A 19,751-nucleotide genomic window follows, 5' to 3' on the forward strand; every position below is an offset into this window, starting at 1 on the left:
GGAGGGAGGGAGGGAGGGAGGGAGGGAGGGAGGGCAAAGACAGACTTACCTGCATTCCTCACTTGTCCATTCTGATGGGTAACACTTTGTGTCCACTTTTGGAGAAAACAAAAGAAAAAAAAAGAAGTCAATTTCTATGTGTTAGTGATCTCCCCTTTTAGGAATGTAGTTCAGTGGGTTTTGAGAAAGAACACAGCACCAGAGTGTGCTTGCTATGACAACAGTTTGCGGTTTGTTTGTTTGTCTTAGTTGCTAAATCTTTATTATTTCCGTGAATTGGTACGCCACATTATTTTACACAATTCACAAGTCAAAGAACTTTTAAGATGTTTCTGATTTGAGAAAATTATTGGCCTGTATGTTCATATATGGCCCTTAGGGGAACACATGTTTTTATCCTTCCTGAGTAGGTGCTCAGTTTCTTGGCTCATTTTATGTCAGCTTGACACAAGCTAGTATCATCAGGGAGGAGGAAGCCTTGGATAAGAAAATCCCTCCATAAGATCTGGCTATAGGTAAGCCTGAACAGCATTTTCTTAAGTTGATTGATGGGAGACAACCCAGCCCATTGTGGATGGTACCATCTCTAGGTTGGTGATTCTGGGTTCAATAAGAAAGCAGACTGAGCAAGCCATGAGGAGCAAGCCAGTAAACAGTACTCCTCCATGGCCTCTGTATCAGCTTCTGCCTGCAGGTCCTGCCCTATGTGAATTTCTGTCCTTCAGTGATGGATTACAGTGTGTAAGTGTAAGCCAAATAAACCCTTTCCTCCCCAACTTGCATTTTGGTCATGGTTTTTATTGAAGTGGTATAAGCCCTAACTAAGTCACTTAGGAATGGGATTCCTTGCTAATGTAGTAAGTTTAAGTTTATAAGAAACTTGTAAACTTTTTCCAGAGGAGCATTTGTGTCCATCCTCAGTGCCAGATTCTTCTGGCACTTTTGTTCTGATGGCTGAGTAATCGCTCACCTGCGCTCTTGTTGGAGAAGGGTATGGCTGAGCTAGGGGTTTCTGGTGAGAGGGTGGTCCGTGTTCCTTCTTTTCTGTTTCACTAATACTTAGCAGTTTTCACTGTGTGGAGGTGGATGAAGGAGACTTTGAAAGCCCACCTCCCAGGTAGCTCCGTGAGTAGGAGCTGGGGGCAAATAAAATGATGCATTAGATCCCTGAACTTCACCTGTTTTCTCTTGGAACAAATTACTCAGCCTAACAGTTTGTGCTTCTATTCCTTCTGCCCTGCACACCTTGCTCAACTTCTGCGTACCAGGAAACAGTGTGGGGGAAGAATCCAGTGGTATGTCTCTGCATTGCCAACCTAATATCTGACCTCCCTATATGTTGAAATGCCAGTGGATGTCATGATGGCTGCTGTTTCTGTAGTCAGCTGGGTAAATATTTCAATTCAGCATGTTAGTATAACTCCCTTGATCACCTTCCCGAAGGTTGAATGATGAAACTACACCATCTAATCGAGTAAAATCAAATGGTAGTGTAAGTTGAGGGTGACAAGACAAGATTATAAATCTCAGATGTCTCATATCTGCCACTGTTGTCTCAATCTATGGTCTCTGATTTAGCCAGCTCTTTATTTTATTATTATTATTATTATTATTATATTTTATTATATATAAATATTTATTTTAGTCATTTGATTGCTACTCTTAGTTGTCAATTTGACTACATCTGAAATTAGTTGAAATTCAAATGGCTGGGCACACCTGGGAAGGATTTTTTTCTTAATCAAATCATTGGAAGTGAGAAGACATTTTTTTTAATCTGGATCTTTGAGGTGGAAAGATCCACCTTTAATCTGGCCCACACCTTCTGCTGGCAGTTTATAGAGGGCATGGAAGAAGACTTGCTCTCTCTGCCCGCTTGCTCCTTTTCTTTACAGATGTTCATAAGGGTGGTTACTAATAACCAAACTGCACAGTCAGTACTAGGTTGGCTTGAGATTTCCTCCGCCAGCGCCATTAGTCCACAGCTCTTCAGTTTGGCCTCAGGCAGAGTTTTTGGAGAAAGGCGGAATGCAGGTAAATTCTTTACCAAAATATCATCAGAACAACCTTTAGGCCACTTATTAATATCCCTCCCCTCTGAAACTTCTTGAGCTGGGCTCCCACAGTTCAAATCACCCTCAATCCTGTCTTCCACGCTCCTCTAAGGATGGCTCATTAAGTCCCACTTTAATTCTCTTCCTTCAGCAAGCAGCATTGGCGAGGCCTGCCACAGCAATACCTGTCCCCTGTAACAGCTCTGTCTTAGTCACTGTTCTGTTGCTGTGAAGAGATACCATCAACACGACAACTCTTACCAAAGAAAGCATCTAATTGGGTGCTTGTTTGTAGTTTCAAGGGTTTAGTCCATTATCATCTTTGCAGGGAATATAGCAGTAGGCAGGCATGGTGCTGGAAAAGCAGCTGAGAGCTACATCCTGATCCACAGGCAGAGAGAACCTTGTTGTAGCATTGGCTTTTGAAACCTCAAAGCCCACCCACAGTAACACACTTCTCTGATGCCTAAGCATTCAGATATATATGAGCTTATGGAGAACATTTTTAATCAAACCACCACAGTCATGATTGTGCACACCTGTGATCCCTACAAGGGGGTTAAGGATGGAGAGTTTGAGGCTAGTCAGGGATTGCTCCCTGCCCCCCAAGATAGGGTTTCTCTGTGTAGCCCTGGCTGTACTGGAACTTGCTCTTTATATAACAGGCTTGCCTTGAACTCAGAGATCTGCCTGCCTCTCTCTCCCAAGTGCTGGAATTAAAAGGGTGCACCACCACTGCCCGGCCCTAGGGATTGCTTTTTAAAAAAAAAAAAAAAAAAAAAAGCCTTTGTTTTCTTTTAAAATGAAAAGGTAAAATATGTAATAAACCATATTTTCTTTTGAAGTTTATCGACAGTGTTCATAAGTTTGCTAAGAAATGTCCCTTATTGAGCTTGTTTGCCATGTTAGCTGTCCATTCATTCATTCATTGAGCACGTTTGCCATGTTAGCGCTTGTGTTTATGGTTCTCATCTCATCGAGGGCCTGGGATATGGCTTTTTTCAGTCAGTTTTTCCTGAATTTCTATCTCCAAATTTGGTTTTCTTTCATCTCTAAACATTTTAAACACAATTGTCAAGTAAAATAAAATAGCGCTGTGTTTTAGGTCCTTGTTCTACTTCAGTATAGGCTTTGTACAAGAAGGAAGGGAGGCAGAGGCAAGAAGAGGGAACCTGATCATGTGATATTGCTGTCTGGCAGGAGCCTTTTGGTTCTGAGCAGAGAAACCAACTGTTTACTATTTTGGGTGAATGAGGTTGGGTGGTTGCTACGAGCGTTTTCTCTGAGGGAGCCCTTGCATCTTCCAGCTCTACACATTGAAATCATCCCAGCTCAACTTTTTGGCATTTGGGTAGTGGAGGGAGGTATTGGTGTCGAATCCCAGTGCTGACAGGAAGAAATGTTTTGCCAAGAGACTTACTGATTCTGCCCTTCTGCCGTCAGTGCTTTTAATGCCCCACTCCCTAAGTAAACCTGGGATCTCGCTGTTCTTGCAACCCTTTGCACTGCAAAAATGAAGTGCCCACTTAAAGAGCAAGACTAATCAAATCCTCCAGCAAATAGCAAATGGCTGCTCTAAGGAGGGCAGGAATGGAGACTGGCTTCTTGCAATATTGGCCTTTGGAGTCTTATATCTCCAGCACACTGGAGAAGACCAGGATTTGTCAGCCTGCCTGCAGGATCCTGCCACTCTCATGGATTGTCCTGAAGCCGAGGAAAGACAGCTGCTCTGCAATATGCTTGACCCCTTACCACAGTTTGCGGGAAGGTTAGCATATTTATCCCTTTGGGGTTTGCATGCCTGTGACACACACTTAAATGTATTGCTGTTGTCTACCCCCTGCCTATTTCTCTGTAGCCACTCAAGCTTTGACTTTTGATGGTTTATTCTTTCAGAGTTTGTGATAAAGCATTCAACAAGTTGTTAATTGAACATAGTATTGTATCATACATTTTAAAATCAGATAGGGCAATGACCAAGGATGTTTCTCATGGCTCAGCCCTCTCCCAACAATGTGTGTAAACCTGGGTTGTAGAAGTGATTAAAAAAAAAAAAAGTTGTCCTAAGGTGAGACTCTGCCTCTGTTTGTGGGTCAAGTGCAATATCTTATCAATAAATCACTCTGGCTATTGATGGGTGGAAGGGAGCTATTGATGATGGCCTCATTGTCTTCTGTCCCTTACAGCAGCCTTCTTTGCTATTCTGAAAATAATGACAAAAGAGTCTTTCTGAATGGAGTAGACACATTTGAGTTCTGCAGAAAGTTCTTCAGGAAAATCCTTTCACAGGTGTCCTGGGTTACTGGTGGAGGTGGATAGAGCCTTCATCAAAATTTTACCAGATTTTGTCAGTCTTGTTTGTTAGTGTGGTAACGATCTGCAGTCCTTAATTTCTGCCGTTAGCTGTGCAGGTGCTGCTCTTCTAAAGCGTAGCGTTCTTGAGCTCTCGAGTTCTCGTGGGTCTTTGTGGCTCCTGACAAGGTGACTTGGGAGTGTGGAGTCAGCAATGAATGAGTTAGCTGCAGAGCAGACTGACATTCCGTGCCCAGTTTGCAAAGAATTTTAAGAGCAGATTGAGAGGTGGTTGTTTCTGTTTGTTTTTTAAATCTAGAAGTATACTAGATCTATGTGAGAGAAATCTCATGACCCTGCAGAGGGAAGGAGAGACTTCAGTCATCGGGCTGTACCCCTTTCTAAGTAGACCTGGAGAGCTGTACTGTTCCAGAGTCCCAACTTTCTAGGTTAATGTCTTGGCAGATTTAGCTTGGTGTAGGGTGAAAACCCTGGGTTCAGGCTCTAGCATTGGAAGCAAAGAAGCAAAGGTGTCGGCATGAGTGTGTAAAACTGTGTACTAATGCAGCCTTGTTCAAGCAGGATCAGAATGGCAGTTGATATGCTCACTCTGTCTGTGTCACTTCTGTACACCTATCGGTGTGTCTAACTTTTCCATTGCAGTACAACCTGTTATCTACAAAATCATATGGTAGGGGCACTCCTCCCCCCAAAAATAACACCCCCCAAACCTTCCCTTATAAGTAAGTTTCTGACTTTGTGTTGGTCTGCAGTACACACCTTTGAGGACTCAGGTCATATCTTCTCGAATTAAGTTTTTTTTTTTTTTTACGTAAACATCATTTTGTAAGCTCACCAAAGAAATGGATTATGCTGAATACCCAATGGCACCCAGTGAAAATGAAGTATGTTAGTCTTGTGTTTCGTTATTATAGATAAATTCCTAATAACAGTCATTTCCTTTTTTTTTAATTGCTGTTGGTAAGGATCAGATCTGCCTGATAGTCGTTTTCTTAAGGAGGCATGAGCAGTCTTGGAGATGGCATTTTTTGTGGTTTCATACTACCTTCTGGTATAGCTGCCAGTACCGTGACTTACTGCGCCGCATGGTGGTCACTAGACAAACGTGGCCATTGTGCCTTGAAATATGGCTCATAGTTCATAGTTTCCTGAGAAACTGAAAGTCTCATTTTACTTGATAGCAAATAACAGATGTTCCTATTGGCTGCCTTTTAAGATGGGCCAGTTCTCTGCCTTCCTGTTCTCTCCCCGCCTGCTGCCTTTATTCCTCTTCACCAGCTTAACATGGCAGCTGTGGAGAGTGCTGGCTGTGCTCCTAATCTGACAGCACTTCCTACCTCTTAGCCTTGGCTCTTGCTGTTCATCTCCAGTTTATGAAGTGTTTCAAATACTTCTCATACACTGCTGCCTCCATGAATCTTACAGAATCCTTTTGTTCTCTAGTAACTTATCTCTAAGCTTATTTCTTAACATTTTAAACATTTACTTGCTTTGTATGTGTATGAATTGTATTGGCACATGCGTGCCTGATCTCCACAGAGTCTGTTCACTCCTTCCGTCTTATGGATGCCGAGGATGGATGAACTCAGGTCAACAGGTATCTTCATCATGAGCTGCCTCACTGGCCATTTTACACTTATCTTCTCTGTTGCACTTGTGAGTCCATTGAAGATCTTTGCACTTTTTATAGGTTTTTTGTTTTTTGTTTGTTTGTTTTAGTGTATGTGATAAGCTCAGCCTTTTCTGTGTGGCCCTCTCAAGTGTATACCAAAAGCCATACTGTGCACATTAGCTGTTAGTTTACTAACTGCCGACCATTTCTGTGCTTCTGGCCACTAGAGGGCAGTATTATGTCCAAAGATGTGTTTATTTTCAAGTGACTGAGGTTTTTGAGTGCTTCCCTAGCCCAGTCTTAGTCAATCTCGTGCATAATTCTAGCCTTCAGTGATATTAAAAAATAATGTTTCTGTAATGCTCTTCAGCTAGATTCAGAATATGATGTTGGACCAAGAGATGGTCCAGTGTTTCTTCTTGTTCCATCTGAGAGGCGTCAGTCAAGTCACTGGGTGTCATAGATTAATTCCTTGAGGGTAGAAAGAAGCCTTTATGTGATAGGCAGTCATTGTCTTAGCATGGAGCAGATTGTCTCAACCCTGAGTTCCTAATTTGGTCTTGCCCGTGGTGTGTGGCCATGTTGTTCTGAGCTTTAGCAAACCAGTTTCTGATTTTCTAGTATCTTCAGCCATGATTCAAATGAGGTCATGTGTAAGTTTCTGTCAGGCATCATGTTGATTTGTGCTGCTCCCTCCTTGCTTCTGTCTTCACTTCCACACAAAATGTGCACAGTAGAGACTAGTTGTAATATGTGTGATGTCACGTTTTAATTATTAGTTAAAGGTTGCATGATGTTAAAAATTGGTAAGAGACGTGAAATGTATTCTACCAATCTAAGCTGTGCATGGTGATCTGTGGTTGTCTGTCGGCATACAGCTGGTCCTCTCATGTCAGCCCCTCAGAATGCCCTATTAGCCATTTAATTCAGACCCCTTTGTTTTTAGAGCCAAGTGATTTAATGTTTTAATATCCTCTGCCTTTCTTAATAATATAACTTAAGATATTCAGAGTTAGCCAATTATTGTGAGGTATCTGGATTCATTATGTAAAACCAGGTTCAAATATAATTAGTAAAACAAGGCTGGTACATTTTGGATAAGCATGAACACAGTTTGCTGTCTGATTTGTGGTTAGATAAGAAGCAAGCGTCTGGGCGTGGAGGCACACAACTTTAATCCCAGGACTGGGGAAGCAGAGGCAGGTGGATTTCTATGAGTTTGAGGCCAGCCTGGTCTACATAGTGAGTTACGGGACAGTCAGGGCTACATAGTGAGGTGGAACTTTCTTCAGTAGATTAATTAAAGTCATCAAATAAAATGTCCAGCTGAATTCATGCAATCTTACGCTTACAACACACTCTTACCAAAGAAAGTTGCAGTCATGGTCTCTGCAGTTGAATAATTTCCTGTCCAGGCTTTCAGGTGGGGGAACAGAATCTACAGTCCTGTTTGGGTAGATATAGGACTTCCCTGCTGGGAGAGCTCCTGGTGCTACTGAGTAGACATCCTGGCAAGTGTGAAATGAAGAAGGTACCCAGGGTCCTAGAACTGATCAGAATTAGATGTGCATATCAAGAAATGCAAGCTTACTCCTTTGGGGTTGATCTGAATGAAAGCTCCTCTAGAGCGTTCAGGTATGTGCTGAACACACTTGGGCTGTGGCCCAGGCGGATGGCACATTCCTGCACCAATCTTCTGAAGCATGCCGGGTTCAAAAGCTGGGAGGATGGGGGTTGGGGGATAGACATGACCTGACAAGAACAACCCAAGAGGAAATGAATGCCTTAGGCCTGAGTGGGGCTGAGCCATAGATTCTCACAGCCCTTGTGCCTGCCTTGTCTTAGACTTGGTTTCTGCTGCCACAGTACATCCCTGGGACCTACCGGTTTATCAGCTCTGAATGATTCCTCCAGACTGAGGCTGATCTGAGGCTAGACTGTGTACTCCACTCCTTCTCTCTTCTTACAGCCCAGCCTGCCACATTCCTAGGCCTGACCAAGCCATCCACGGAGGAATAGGCAGGCTTGGGGCAGTGTTGGTATTGTCAGTTTCCCCTCATTTGTAGTGTTCACCCTGGCTGTGAAGGAAATAGACAAGATAGTCTCTGAGGCTTCATCTCTTCCCTGCCCCCCTACTTGCCTGTTGCCCTTTTGATTTTTTTAATCTGATACTCAACCTCTCCTTCCCCCACTCACACACGTCGGAGTCTCCTAAGCTATTTCTGTCGGTTTAATGATCCCCAGCTGTTGCTGTAGTTCTGGCTCATGAGAATCAGCAGAGCCAGCAGAGAAGGGGACACACAGGTTGTCAAACAAGGCTCGCCCATTTTTCTGAAACCACTAGGGCGAGGCTGATCAGGGATGCTAACACTTGCTTGATTAAAAACACAGAAGTCTCGAGCAGGCTCCTATCAGGGACATTTTTAAAGTAAACATTTTTAGTGACTGTAGTTAACAATAATACATCGGGTATTTCCAAGTGGGAATTTTGAGTTACTCCGCATAAAGAATGACAGAGGTATAAGACGATGCCTGTGTGAATTGCCCTGATTTGCTCATTATTAACCCAGTTACACAGGAGTAAAAACATCACATTTTGCCTCAGAAAAATGTACAAATCTTGTGCCAAATAAAATTTTAAAAAGTATTCCTCTTGGGGACTGGAAAGATGGCTCAGCAGTTGGTTAAAAGCATTGACAGCTCTTTCAGAGGTTCTGAGTTCATTTCCCAGCAGCCACATGGTGGCTCAAACTATAATGGGGTCTGATGCCCTCTTCTGGCATATAGATAGAGCACCATATACATAAAATATATACATCTTTAAAAACTTAAAAAAGATTTTTTAAAATATATTTTTCTGATATGTGTGACGTTGTTTTACATTCTACTTGAACTCATGGTCTGGCCTGTCCCCTTCCGACCATGTGCTGTGTTCCTGAAGGCGGTGGGGAGCACCAGTGCCATTTCCCCGCTGACCGAACGCTAGTTTCTTCCGAAGAACTTTGTGCGAACCCTTTGCAGACCCAGCCACGTCAGGAAACAGAGCTGTGGGTTGCTCGGCTCATGCGCCTTTTCTTCTCGTCTGTCCTTACTAACCAGGGACCGGGTGCTGTGGGAATGTCTAACAGGTGATGGCCTGGGTCTGAACTTGAGAATAACTCTCCAGCACTGTGGCTGCTGGCCTTACGGTTTCTATCCTCCCATTTTGTGTGAAGTTTAATTTTACAGATTTCATCTTAGACATTTTGCTGCAGCCTTTCCCAAAATTTATTTTTAAATCTCTAATTCAGTTAGATAGCTAAAACTTTACACTAACTAGAATTAGGTGGGGTTCTCGCTGTTTCCTTACAACACACATCCCCCAAATTTCCTCTGCTCAGTTCTTTGAGATGATGCCATCAGCATTAGCCAATTGGGGAACAGAATCACCTGACTCGCCCATCTTGCAAATGGCCCACAGGTGGCAGAGGCTTTTAAACTGGCCACTAAACCTGCCCACGACCTTGTCAACCTTGGCCACACTCATCTAGATGGGTGCCTGATCCTTGGCACCAGTGATGTGGTTACTCAAGGAGAATTTTCTTTTTTTTTCTTTTTTTTTTAAGATTTATTTATTTATTTATTATGTATTTATTATGCCTGCAGGCCAGAAGAGGGCACAGACCTCATTACAGATGGTTGTGAGCCACCATATGGTTGCTGGGAATTGAACTCAGGACCTTTGGAAGAGCAGGCAGTGCTCTTAACCACTGAGCCATCTCTCCAGCCCTTTTTTTGGTTTTTCAAGACAGGGTTTCTCTGTGGCTTTGGAGCCTGTCCTGGAACTAGCTCTGTAGACCAGGCTGGTCTCGAACTCACAGAGATCCGCCTGCCTCTGCCTCCCGAGTGCTGGGATTAAAAGCGTGCACCACCACCACCCGGCTCAGGGAGAATTTTTATGGCACATATGGGTATATAAACTTGCCAGCGTCATCCTGCCTGTCAAGGCTGTGTCCCCTCCCTCCAGGTCCATCATGAACACACACAAACCAAGGAGGGGGGGACTGCTGCCTAGGATTTTACAGGGAGAAATTGCTATGTTTGTATGTTTTTCCTTAAACAGCCAGAACTTTATGCATAAACATTTTTTTAAAAAACCTTCAGATTCTCTCTGTCTTTCTCTCCCCTCCCCCCGTGTGTGTGTCAGAGAGAAAAAGAGAGACACTGAGGCGGTGGGGGGGGGGTGGGGGAGTTTAAAACTTGTGTTCTAACTTTTCTTTCTGATCACCTCTTTGCCCTCTAACCCTTCTGTCAGGAAAGATCCCTTCTAAAGGCTAGAGATCAGAGAACACAGGTTCAGTTCCCAACACTTGCTGTCCACAGCCATCTGTGACTCAGTCCAGGGGATCTGATGCCCTCTTCTGGAGTCCACAGACACCAGCACACTTGATCTACACAGATAGGCCAAACAACTCTGCCCATAAAATAAAATTTTAAAAAGATCTTCTTTATTATTAAAATGTATTTATTTTAAAGGAGAACTTAATTTATAGATTTCCCCTTAAATGTTAACTAAAGTAAATTTTCTTATTAATGACACTAAAATTGAACATCAGAATTTTTAAGAAATTAAAAGGCCTTTAATCCTAGCAGTTGGAAAGCTGATTCAGACAGATGTCTGAATTTGAGTCCAGCATGCTCTACAAAGTGAGTTTTGGGTCAACTAGAGTACATGATGAGACCCTGGTTTTTTTTTTTTTTGTTGTTGTTGTTGTTTTGGGTTTTTTTTTTTTTTGTTTAGTTTTGAAAGATAAAAAAGAAAAGTAGGAAAAGTTTATCACAGCACCCAAATCTCTTAAGTACTTACAGGATTCAAATGAAGCTTGAAGGCTTCCTCAGACTTTTCATAATCATTCTAATGTGGTTTATGTTTTCTAGCCCATGTATCTAAAGATATAGACATTAGAAGTGCACAGATCTAGGAAGATTTTCTTTTCTCTTGAATCCAAGTTCAGAATCTGCTCACCTGTCACTGCCCTCAACAGATCTAGGTGGATTGTTAACACCAGCAATACCCACAGAGATGAGGGTGTAGACGTTCCCAAACATATAGAACTAACATCACAGGGAAACAGGATAACATCATAGAAGCAGCATTCCTGATACTTTGACTTTGGGTTGCCCTCCTTGGTCTAGGGAAGACAGTGCCAATTTACTGCTCTGTTTGGTTCAAGCTCCGGTGCAGTTGCACGCTACATTCAGATCTTATGTGATGGAGCTCATTTTTTAAAAAGTACTTTGTTTTTAGTTATGTATATGTGTGTGGTTTTGCGAACATGAGTGCAGTGTCCTAGTGGCCAGAGGTTTTGTTAGAGGTAGCTGTGAGCTACTTGATCTAGGTGCTGGGAACTAAATGCAGGCTCTTTGTAAGAATGATATATATGCTCTTAACCTGTGAGCCAAATCTTCAGCACTGTGGAGTTCATTTTGTTTGTTTGTTTGTTTGTTTGTTTGTTTGTTAAGACAGACTCTCACCACACAGCTCTTGCTGGAACTCACTATCTAGACCAGGCTGGCCTTGAACACGTAGAGATCTACCTGCCTCTGCCTCTTAAAGGTGTATAACACCAAGCCTGACTCTGTGATGTGTTGAAATAAGAGCGGCGGGCGGGGCTGCGTCCCCAACACCCCGGCCGCTTGGCTAGCTTATGCCCGAAATAACAACACACAAACTGTATTCATTTAAGAACTGCTTGGCCCATGAACTCTAGCCCTTACAGGCTAATTCTCGCACCTGGACTAGCCCATTTCTAATGATGTGTGTAAGCACCCCAAGGTGCGCTTACTGGTAAGATTCTAGCCTAAGTCCATCGTGGGTTGGAGCTGCCTGGGAGAGCAGAGCATGGCGTCTCTGCTCCAGAGAGCAGAGCTGTCCGGTCCCTCTGGAAGCAGAGCAGAGTCTGACCTCACTTCCTCTTCCTCCCAGAATTCTATTCTGTTTACTCCTCCCATCTATGTTCTAAGCTATGAGGCCAAGCAGTTGGTTTATTATAATTAACCAATGACCTTCCTCCATCAGTGATGGAGCTGCTTGCTTCTCTAATCTTTCTCAGCTTTCACCCCCTAATATCTGACTCCAGGTTTTTATTATTAAGTCCAATTAGAATTCGTGCTAAATCTGGTATCCAACTTTAGGGCACGAATTCATGAAAAAAGCCACTTGCCTGTGACTTTGCAGCTACCAGCGTAGGCCAGAGCTACAATGCGGTCAAAGTCACTACCTCACCAGCTAGGTTTTCCTTTCTTCTCTCCTGGTGGGCTTTCCCTGGACCCCTTTCTTGGACTGCTGCCAAACTAGGTAGCTGCCTTGAAACCGACTTGGGCTTCTACTGTTTCCTGGAACCCAGTTTCTCTGAGCCTTATTTCTGGCTTATCCTGTCTTTTAGATTTCTATGTGGGTCATGTTTTATTCTCAAAAAGACTTTATGTGGGGGCTGGAGAGATGGCTCAGTGGTTAAGAGTACTGACTGCTCTCTCAGGGGACCCGGGTTCAATTCCCAGCACCCACATGGCAGCTCACAACTGTCTGAAGATCCAGTTGCAGGGGATCTGACACCTTTGTACCAATGCACATAAAAAATAAAGTTAAATAAACCATAAAAAAGACTTTATGTATGTATTTTACCCACCAGTCACTTTCTGTTCTCTTCACTAGATTTTCCTTTATGAAACAGTTTCTTTTATTGAGATCTGGGATAGGATGATGGCCTGTGGAGGTTTTACATCCCCCTAGACTTCTGTCTCTGGGAGCCCCTTGGAGTGCCTTGAAGATGTGTCCACCACTGGTCTATTAGAATGTCTGGTTCCTGAGAACACAAGCAGCCTTTGCAGAGAGTTCTGATGCATACAATATACATAGCATCCTATTTGCAGTAATTTCTGGGTCCTCTAGCTATGTCATTTTGATGGCACTTATGTTACGTGTCATCCTAAAACATGACCATTGTGTTGTAAGGAGGATGAAAGAACTGTGTGCTTAAGGCTTTAGATTTGTACACAGCTGGACCCCAGTTTCTGCTCTGCCCATTAATTGTTACTGTGACCTTGGACATGTAGCTTAATTGTTTCAAAACTCAAATTTCTATAAAATGATGATAGTGCCCTCTGCATAGTTTTAGGAGACCAGGACCCTAGGGGGTATGTTCTCACTATTTTATAAGTATTATTCAACAGCCCAGATCTTTTATTTTTATTTTCCCATATTTAATTGCTTAAGTTAGGTTTCGTGGGCCTATCTTTTACAAATTACTAGGCTAGATGGATAAGTAGCTTAGGTTTTCCAACCAGGAGAAGAACTTCAGCAAAAGCTCTGCTTTATTCCTAACAGCATCAGATTCGATTGTTGTAGGCAGACGGCGGGCCTGCTTTTCATCTCACCCAGCTCCAGGACGCCCAGCTAGCTTATGCCTGAAATAATCACACGGAAATCTGTATTAATTAATTACTGCCTGGCCCATTAGTTTTAACCTCTTATTGGCTAACTCTTACATACCGTTTAACCCATCTCCATTAATGTGTATCACCACTTGACTGTGGCTTACCAGCATGAGTCTAACCAGCGTCCGTCTTGGAAAGGAGAACCATGGTGTCTGCCACACTGCCTTCTTCCTCCCAGAATCCAGTTCTCTTTTTCCCACCTACCTAAGTTCTGCCCTATCAAAAGGCCTAGGCAGTTTCTTTATTTGACCAATGAAAGCAACACATAGAAAGAAGACCCTCCTACACCATTAGATGGAAGATATTTATCTCTTTGAGTGGTGTGTGTGTGATTTCTGGTTTCTAAATTTTTTGAATTTAGAAATTTTCTAAATTGATTGTTTGAAAAGAATTTTACTGGTGCTTACATGTGACATAGAGATGGGAGAGAAATTTGTGGATTCGTGAAAAGGTTGAATGATGGAGCTTATCAACAGCACAATCAAGTTTGAAATCTCAGTTTGTGAGGTGGGTGTCTTAGAGTCAGGATTCTTCTACAGTGTTATCTTTACAGTACTATATTGTAATTAGTTGTATTCATTTATGCTGCAGATCACTTATGCTTTGATTCTATTAGAAAGCTTGTTACTCTTTGTTCTTCATAAGTAGTTGTTTGTGGAATAGTAATTTGTGCCCAAGAGATGGCAGCATTTCATTTTGAAAGCCTGACCCCTTGATGTAATAAATTCTTCTGAAGAAATAAAATTCATGAGTTTATTTTGTTAATTTTTAATTTTGTATATATGTGCTTTGTCTGCATATACATCACTGTACTACATGTGTACTTGGTGCCTGCAGGGGCTTGAAAAGGGCATTGGATCCCCAGGAACTGGGCTATAGACCATTGTGAGCCACCATGTGGTGGCTAGGACTCAAACTTGGATCCTCTGGAAGAGCAGCCAGTGTTCTTAACTGCTGAACCATCTCTCCAGTCCTAGATCACAAGTTTTAAAAATAATCTTTTATTTTAGAACAGCTTTAGACTTACACAGGTGACCCAGACACCTTCAGATAGTTCTTTTTAATGCCAGCTTCTTACACAGTTGTCATTCTGAGACACCAACAATGCCACATTGCTGTCTGGTGACCACAACTTTATATGATGGATTCCATCCATTCCCTACTGCTGTGACTTTTCTTTGCCAAGGTCCAGTGTGGGCACCCGTTATACTGACTGGCTTTGTGTCAGCTCGGTGCAAACTGTGTCACCACTGAGGAAGGAGCCTTGGTTGAGGAGATGCCTCCATGAGATCCAGCATAAGCATTTTCCTAATTAGTGGTTGATGGGGGAGGGTCCATCCCATTGTGGGTGGTGCCATCCCTGGGCTGGTGGTCCTGGGTTCTCTCAGAAAGCAGGCCGAACAAGCCATGTGACGCAAGCCAGTAAGCAGTGCCCCTCCATAGCCTCTGCTTCAGCTCCTGCCTTCAGGATCCTGCCCTGCTGAGTTCCTGTCCTGACTTTCTTCAATAATGAACAGCAATATGGAACTGTAAGCCGAATAAACCCTTTTCTCCACACCTTGTTTTTTGGTTATGGTACTTGATTGCAGCAGTAGAAACTCTAAGACATCTGTGATGCATTTAACCATATGATTTTCCTCCTCTTTCCTCTGCACCCTTCCCCTTCCACTGAGTCTCACTGTGTAGCTTAGGCTGATCTCTCCTCCTAGATCTTCCTGCTTCAGCCACCTCAGCGCTGAGCTCACAGGCATACTTGGTCTCACTCAGCTCTAGCCATGGTGAGTCAATAGGATCCCAAAGACAGTGTGCTTTCATTGTCTTCTGCTTTTTCTTTTTTTTTTTTTTTTTTTTTTTTTTTTTTTTGGTTTTTCGAGACAGGGTTTCTCTGTGGCTTTGGAGCCTGTCCTGGCACTAGCTCTGTAGACCAGGCTGGTCTCGAACTCACAAAGATCCGCCTGCCTCTGCCTCCCGAGTGCTGGGATTAAAGGCATGCGCCACCATCGCCCGGCATCTGCTTTTTCACTTTTGTGTTAACTTTGGACCTTGAAATCCAGCTGGTCCCCATAATCTCTGGTGAAAGATAAGTGGATCTTTCTGGGTCTTTGAACCACTGCTTCTGCATTGACAACTCAGGATTTTAGGCGCATACTTTGAATATTCACTGTACAATTCAGTGATGCCAGCTTTTATGCCCTTTTCTGGCTCTTTATAGACTTACAAGGGGACTTGAATCTGGGAACAGAGTGCAGACGAGCTGCTTCCCAAAGGGGGCAGTGTATTGCTTTGCCCTACTCTTCGTTCTTTTCTTACCCTTCCCCCTTTGTCTTCTCCCCCCCCCCCCAACATAATGCCTTCATTAATTATTTGGGAATTTCACACAGTGCATCTTGATCAGGTCCACTCTCCCATCCCTGAGCCCTACCCCCACAAAAAGAAAAGAAACCACCAAGTCCAACTTGGTGCACTGTCAAGCTCCCAGTGACCAGCTCCTTAAAAAGAGCTGAGTCCTTCCCCACTCCACCCCACCAGAAGTTATCAACTGTGAAAAACTACACTTAAGCCGGGCGGTGGTGGCGTGCGCCTTTAATCCCAGCACTTGAGAGGCAGAGGCAGAGGCAGGCGAATCTCTGTGAGTTCGAGGCCAGACTGGTCTAGAAAAGGTAGTTCCAGGACAGGAACCGAAAAGCTACGGAGAAACACTGTCTCGAAATTCAAAAAAAAAAAAAAAAAAAAGAAAAAAGAAAAGAAAAGAAAAGAAAAACTACACTTAAGCATGTTTTCACAATTAGAAGGATGCTCTTTGATAGCTCCTGTCTGGACTATTTCTTGAGGGTGGGGGCTGTTACAGAAGCTTTCAATGTCTCTCACTCTGAGTCATGAGTCTGCAGTGATCCATCCAGTGCAAAAGGAGCTTCCCTGCCTGTAGCAGTTGATGGCAGCATGGATCATGGAGACGTCCTGTGCCTGGCACTGAGACTCGTGTTTGATAAGCTATGAGTAAACCTTGCAGTCTTATCTCTTATAATGATTCATTTTGAGTCCCTTTCCCATCAGATCTAAGAGTTCCATGAAGATGAAAATCAGTCCTCATGAGACAGCATTCCTAACAGCCCCATTTGGAAGTGTAAAATGTGTGACTTGAGTCCAGTAGGCTCAGTTAATTAGGATCTGATGTCTGTGACTTTGAAAATGCCCTTCACACTTTTTAGTGCTTATTTGATGTTCATTTCCCCTGCAACTGTAAACTTCCCTAATGGCAGTGACTGCATCATCTAGTCTCCATAGCATCCTTTGCAGCAGGCAATGTCTGGCATATAGCAGACCCTTTGTTTTTCCAAAGAATACGTGTGCACGTGCGCGCGCACACACACACACACACACACACACACACACACACACACACACACACACACGAAGAAGAGGAGGAGGAGGGAGGAAGAGGAAGCAGAGGAAACAGCAGCAGCAGCCAAGCAGGAATTTGAGATGGAGTGGATGGGAGTGAACCCACACACTGGCGCTTGGCACAGGAACCCTCAGGCAGCTGAGCACAGAAGCGCCAAGGGTGTAAGCCCTGAGCTCTGACTGGCTTATTGTTAATGTTTCACCTAAAGTCTGTTCTAGACAGTTGGTCCTGTCATAGAAAGAGAAGCTGTTACAAGTTAGCTAGCAGAGCATTTAAGGGGAAAAACTGGCTCCTGGACCCTGCCTGCTCTGAAGTACTTCCTGTCAAACTCGCACCGCAGGCTGTACTTATTTGTTGTCACGGATTCACTGTGTCTCCCTGAACACGTCACACCCCTGGCCCAGGGCCTGCCGCGGCAGTGTGTGTAGTAAGTTCCTGCTGGACGAATGAATGCAGAGCCTTCTCCCCACCGGGCTCCCAGCTCCTATACTAAGTGCCGCTGCTGAAAGCAATGCAACAGCAACAGCAGAAGTTGGGAAATAGCTTCTTCTCAGGACACCTTCCACCTACTTCCCAATTTCATTTAGTTATTTTCTTTATTTGGAAACAGGATCTCCTGTATCCTCAGCTGGCCTTGAACTGAGTATATAGACAAAAGTTACTTTCTTTTTCTTTTCGTTATTTTGAAACAGTGTTTCTCTGTGTAGCCCTGGCTGTCTTAGAACCTGTTCTGTAGACCGGGCTGGCCTGGAACTCGGAGATCACCTGCCTCTGCCTCCGGAATGCTGAGATTAAAGGTGTGCATCACCATCGCCCAAAAATGACTTCCAACTTTGATTTTCCTGCCTTTGTGCCCCAAATACTGGTATTCCTGAGGTCTCACCACACCTATTTATGTGGTACTAGGTCTCGTGAATGCTAGTCAATTATTCTACCAACTGAGCTACATCCCCAGACCCCAGTTTTTACCTATTTATTTTATGTGTATGGGTATTTTACCTACGTTTATGTCCATATACCACTTACATGCCTGGTGCTTGAGGAGGCCAGAAGAGGGCATCAGATTCCCTAGAACTGACATTCTGGGTGGTTGTGAGCCTCCATGTAAATACTAGAAATCAAACCTGGGCCTATGTACTTAACACTGAGCCATCTCTCCAGTACTGCTTCACCTACTTTCAGTCATACATCGTAAAAATAAAACCAGTGTGTTCAGCGTAGTCTGGTTCTGAGGGATAGGTCATGTGCTTTTATAATTTGAATCCACCAAGTGAATTTAAGGATTTGATATCAACTACACTGTACAATGCATGAATAAAATAGATATAACTGACTGATAAAATGATGTTCAATTATCACATGCCAAGCTTCTTCTAAAGCTAACGCCCAACCCCCTCCTCTAGACCTTCCCAGGAAAGTACGCTCTTTGGTTTGAAGCTAGTTAGTGGCATCCATTACTAGGTTAGGGTGAGTTTGCTATTTACTGGGACTGTGTTTTAGAGGCCACAAGCTTAACACTTTAGCCACTCATCCCAAGAAATATTTAAAACCAGTTCAAATGATTTGTTTTTATTTTTTTATTTTTTATTTTTGGTTTTTCGAAACAGGGTTTCGCTGAGTGCTGCCACCACCACCCTATTTTTATTTTTTTAATTAGGGGTGTGTGTGTGTGTGTGTGTGAGAGAGAGAGAGAGAGAGAGAAAGAGAGAGAGAGAGAGAGAGAGAGAGAGAGAGAACAAGACAACTTTGAGGAATTGGTTTTTCTTGCACTGTGTGGGTTCCAGGGTCAAACTCAGTCAGGCTCAGCAGCAAGTGCCTTTACCTCTGAACTGTAGACCATGCTAGTCTGGGGAGATGTGTGGAGAAACCCTGTCTTGAAACCAACCAATCAATCAACCAACCAACCAATCAAACAATCAATCAATAAATGCTGTAGAAAAGGACAAGCTGTCCCTGCCCTTTTATCCTCTCCTGTCTTGTCCAGCTTGGCTTTCCTTTTTTAGTCCCCCCCCCCTTTTTTTTTGTTTTTCAAGACAGGGTTCTCAGTGTAGTGATGTGGGATTCCTCTCTGTATGCTATGAATACCATTGGCTAATAATGGAACTGCTTTGGGCCTATAGCAGAGCTATAGGGAAACAGAGTTAGGCAGGGAAAACTAAAATGAATGCTGGGAGAAAGAAGGGCAGAGTCAGGGAGAAGCCATGGAGCCGCTGCTGGAAACAGACACACTGAAACTTTGCTGGGAAGCCACAACCTTGTGGTGATGCACAGATTAATGGAGATGGGTTAAATTAAGATGTAAGAGTTAGCAAATAATAAGCTAGAGCTAATGGGCCAAATGGTGTTTTAAAAATAATATAGTTTCTGCATGATTATTTCAGGCCGAGCAGCCGGGAACAAGCGACTTTCCTCCTACAGTGTAGCTTTGGAGCCCGTCCTGGAACTCACTTTGTAGACCAGGCTGGCCCCGAACTCACAGAGATCCGTTTGCTTCTGCCTCCCAAGTGCTGATATTAAAGGTGTGCACCACCACCTGCCTTCCCTTTCCTTTCTTATGAATGTGTGTTCTGTGCTAAGTACCACACCTGAGATTTACCAGGATGGAACCCAGCTTCTGTTCTATAAGCTGCATGGCACAAAATAAAAAATTAAAAAGTCTGTGCTCTAATCTCCTTACTTGTATAAGAAATAATGATCATAGCCATTTTTGCAGAGCTACCCACCTTCTTCCTTAGTATTGAGGTTAAAACTCAGAGCCTTGTACATGTTAGGTACAACCAATGAGTTACAAGCCCAGCCTGAGGGTGTGTGGATGTACATGTGTGGGGTGTGTGTGTGTGTGTGTACATGAGTGTGTGCAGAGGTGGGGGTGTGGGTGTGTAAAAAGTTAAAA

At 43.4% G+C, this 19,751-nt stretch overlaps 1 protein-coding gene and 1 pseudogene across 2 annotated transcripts in view; one reads left to right on the forward strand and one right to left on the reverse strand.

The window, feature by feature from the left end:
• Positions 1-19,751, forward strand: part of Mrtfa (myocardin related transcription factor A) — a 93,536-nt gene that overhangs the window by 40,554 nt on the left and 33,231 nt on the right. The gene's annotated exons all lie outside the window — the stretch shown is intronic.
• Positions 8,955-11,067, reverse strand: LOC126492116 (40S ribosomal protein S21-like; annotated as a pseudogene).

Source organism: Alexandromys fortis, unplaced genomic scaffold, assembly GCF_014885135.2.
Source record: "Alexandromys fortis isolate MF-2015 unplaced genomic scaffold, M_Fortis_MF-2015_v1.1 scaffold_290, whole genome shotgun sequence".
Taxonomy (NCBI): Eukaryota; Metazoa; Chordata; class Mammalia; order Rodentia; family Cricetidae; genus Alexandromys; species Alexandromys fortis.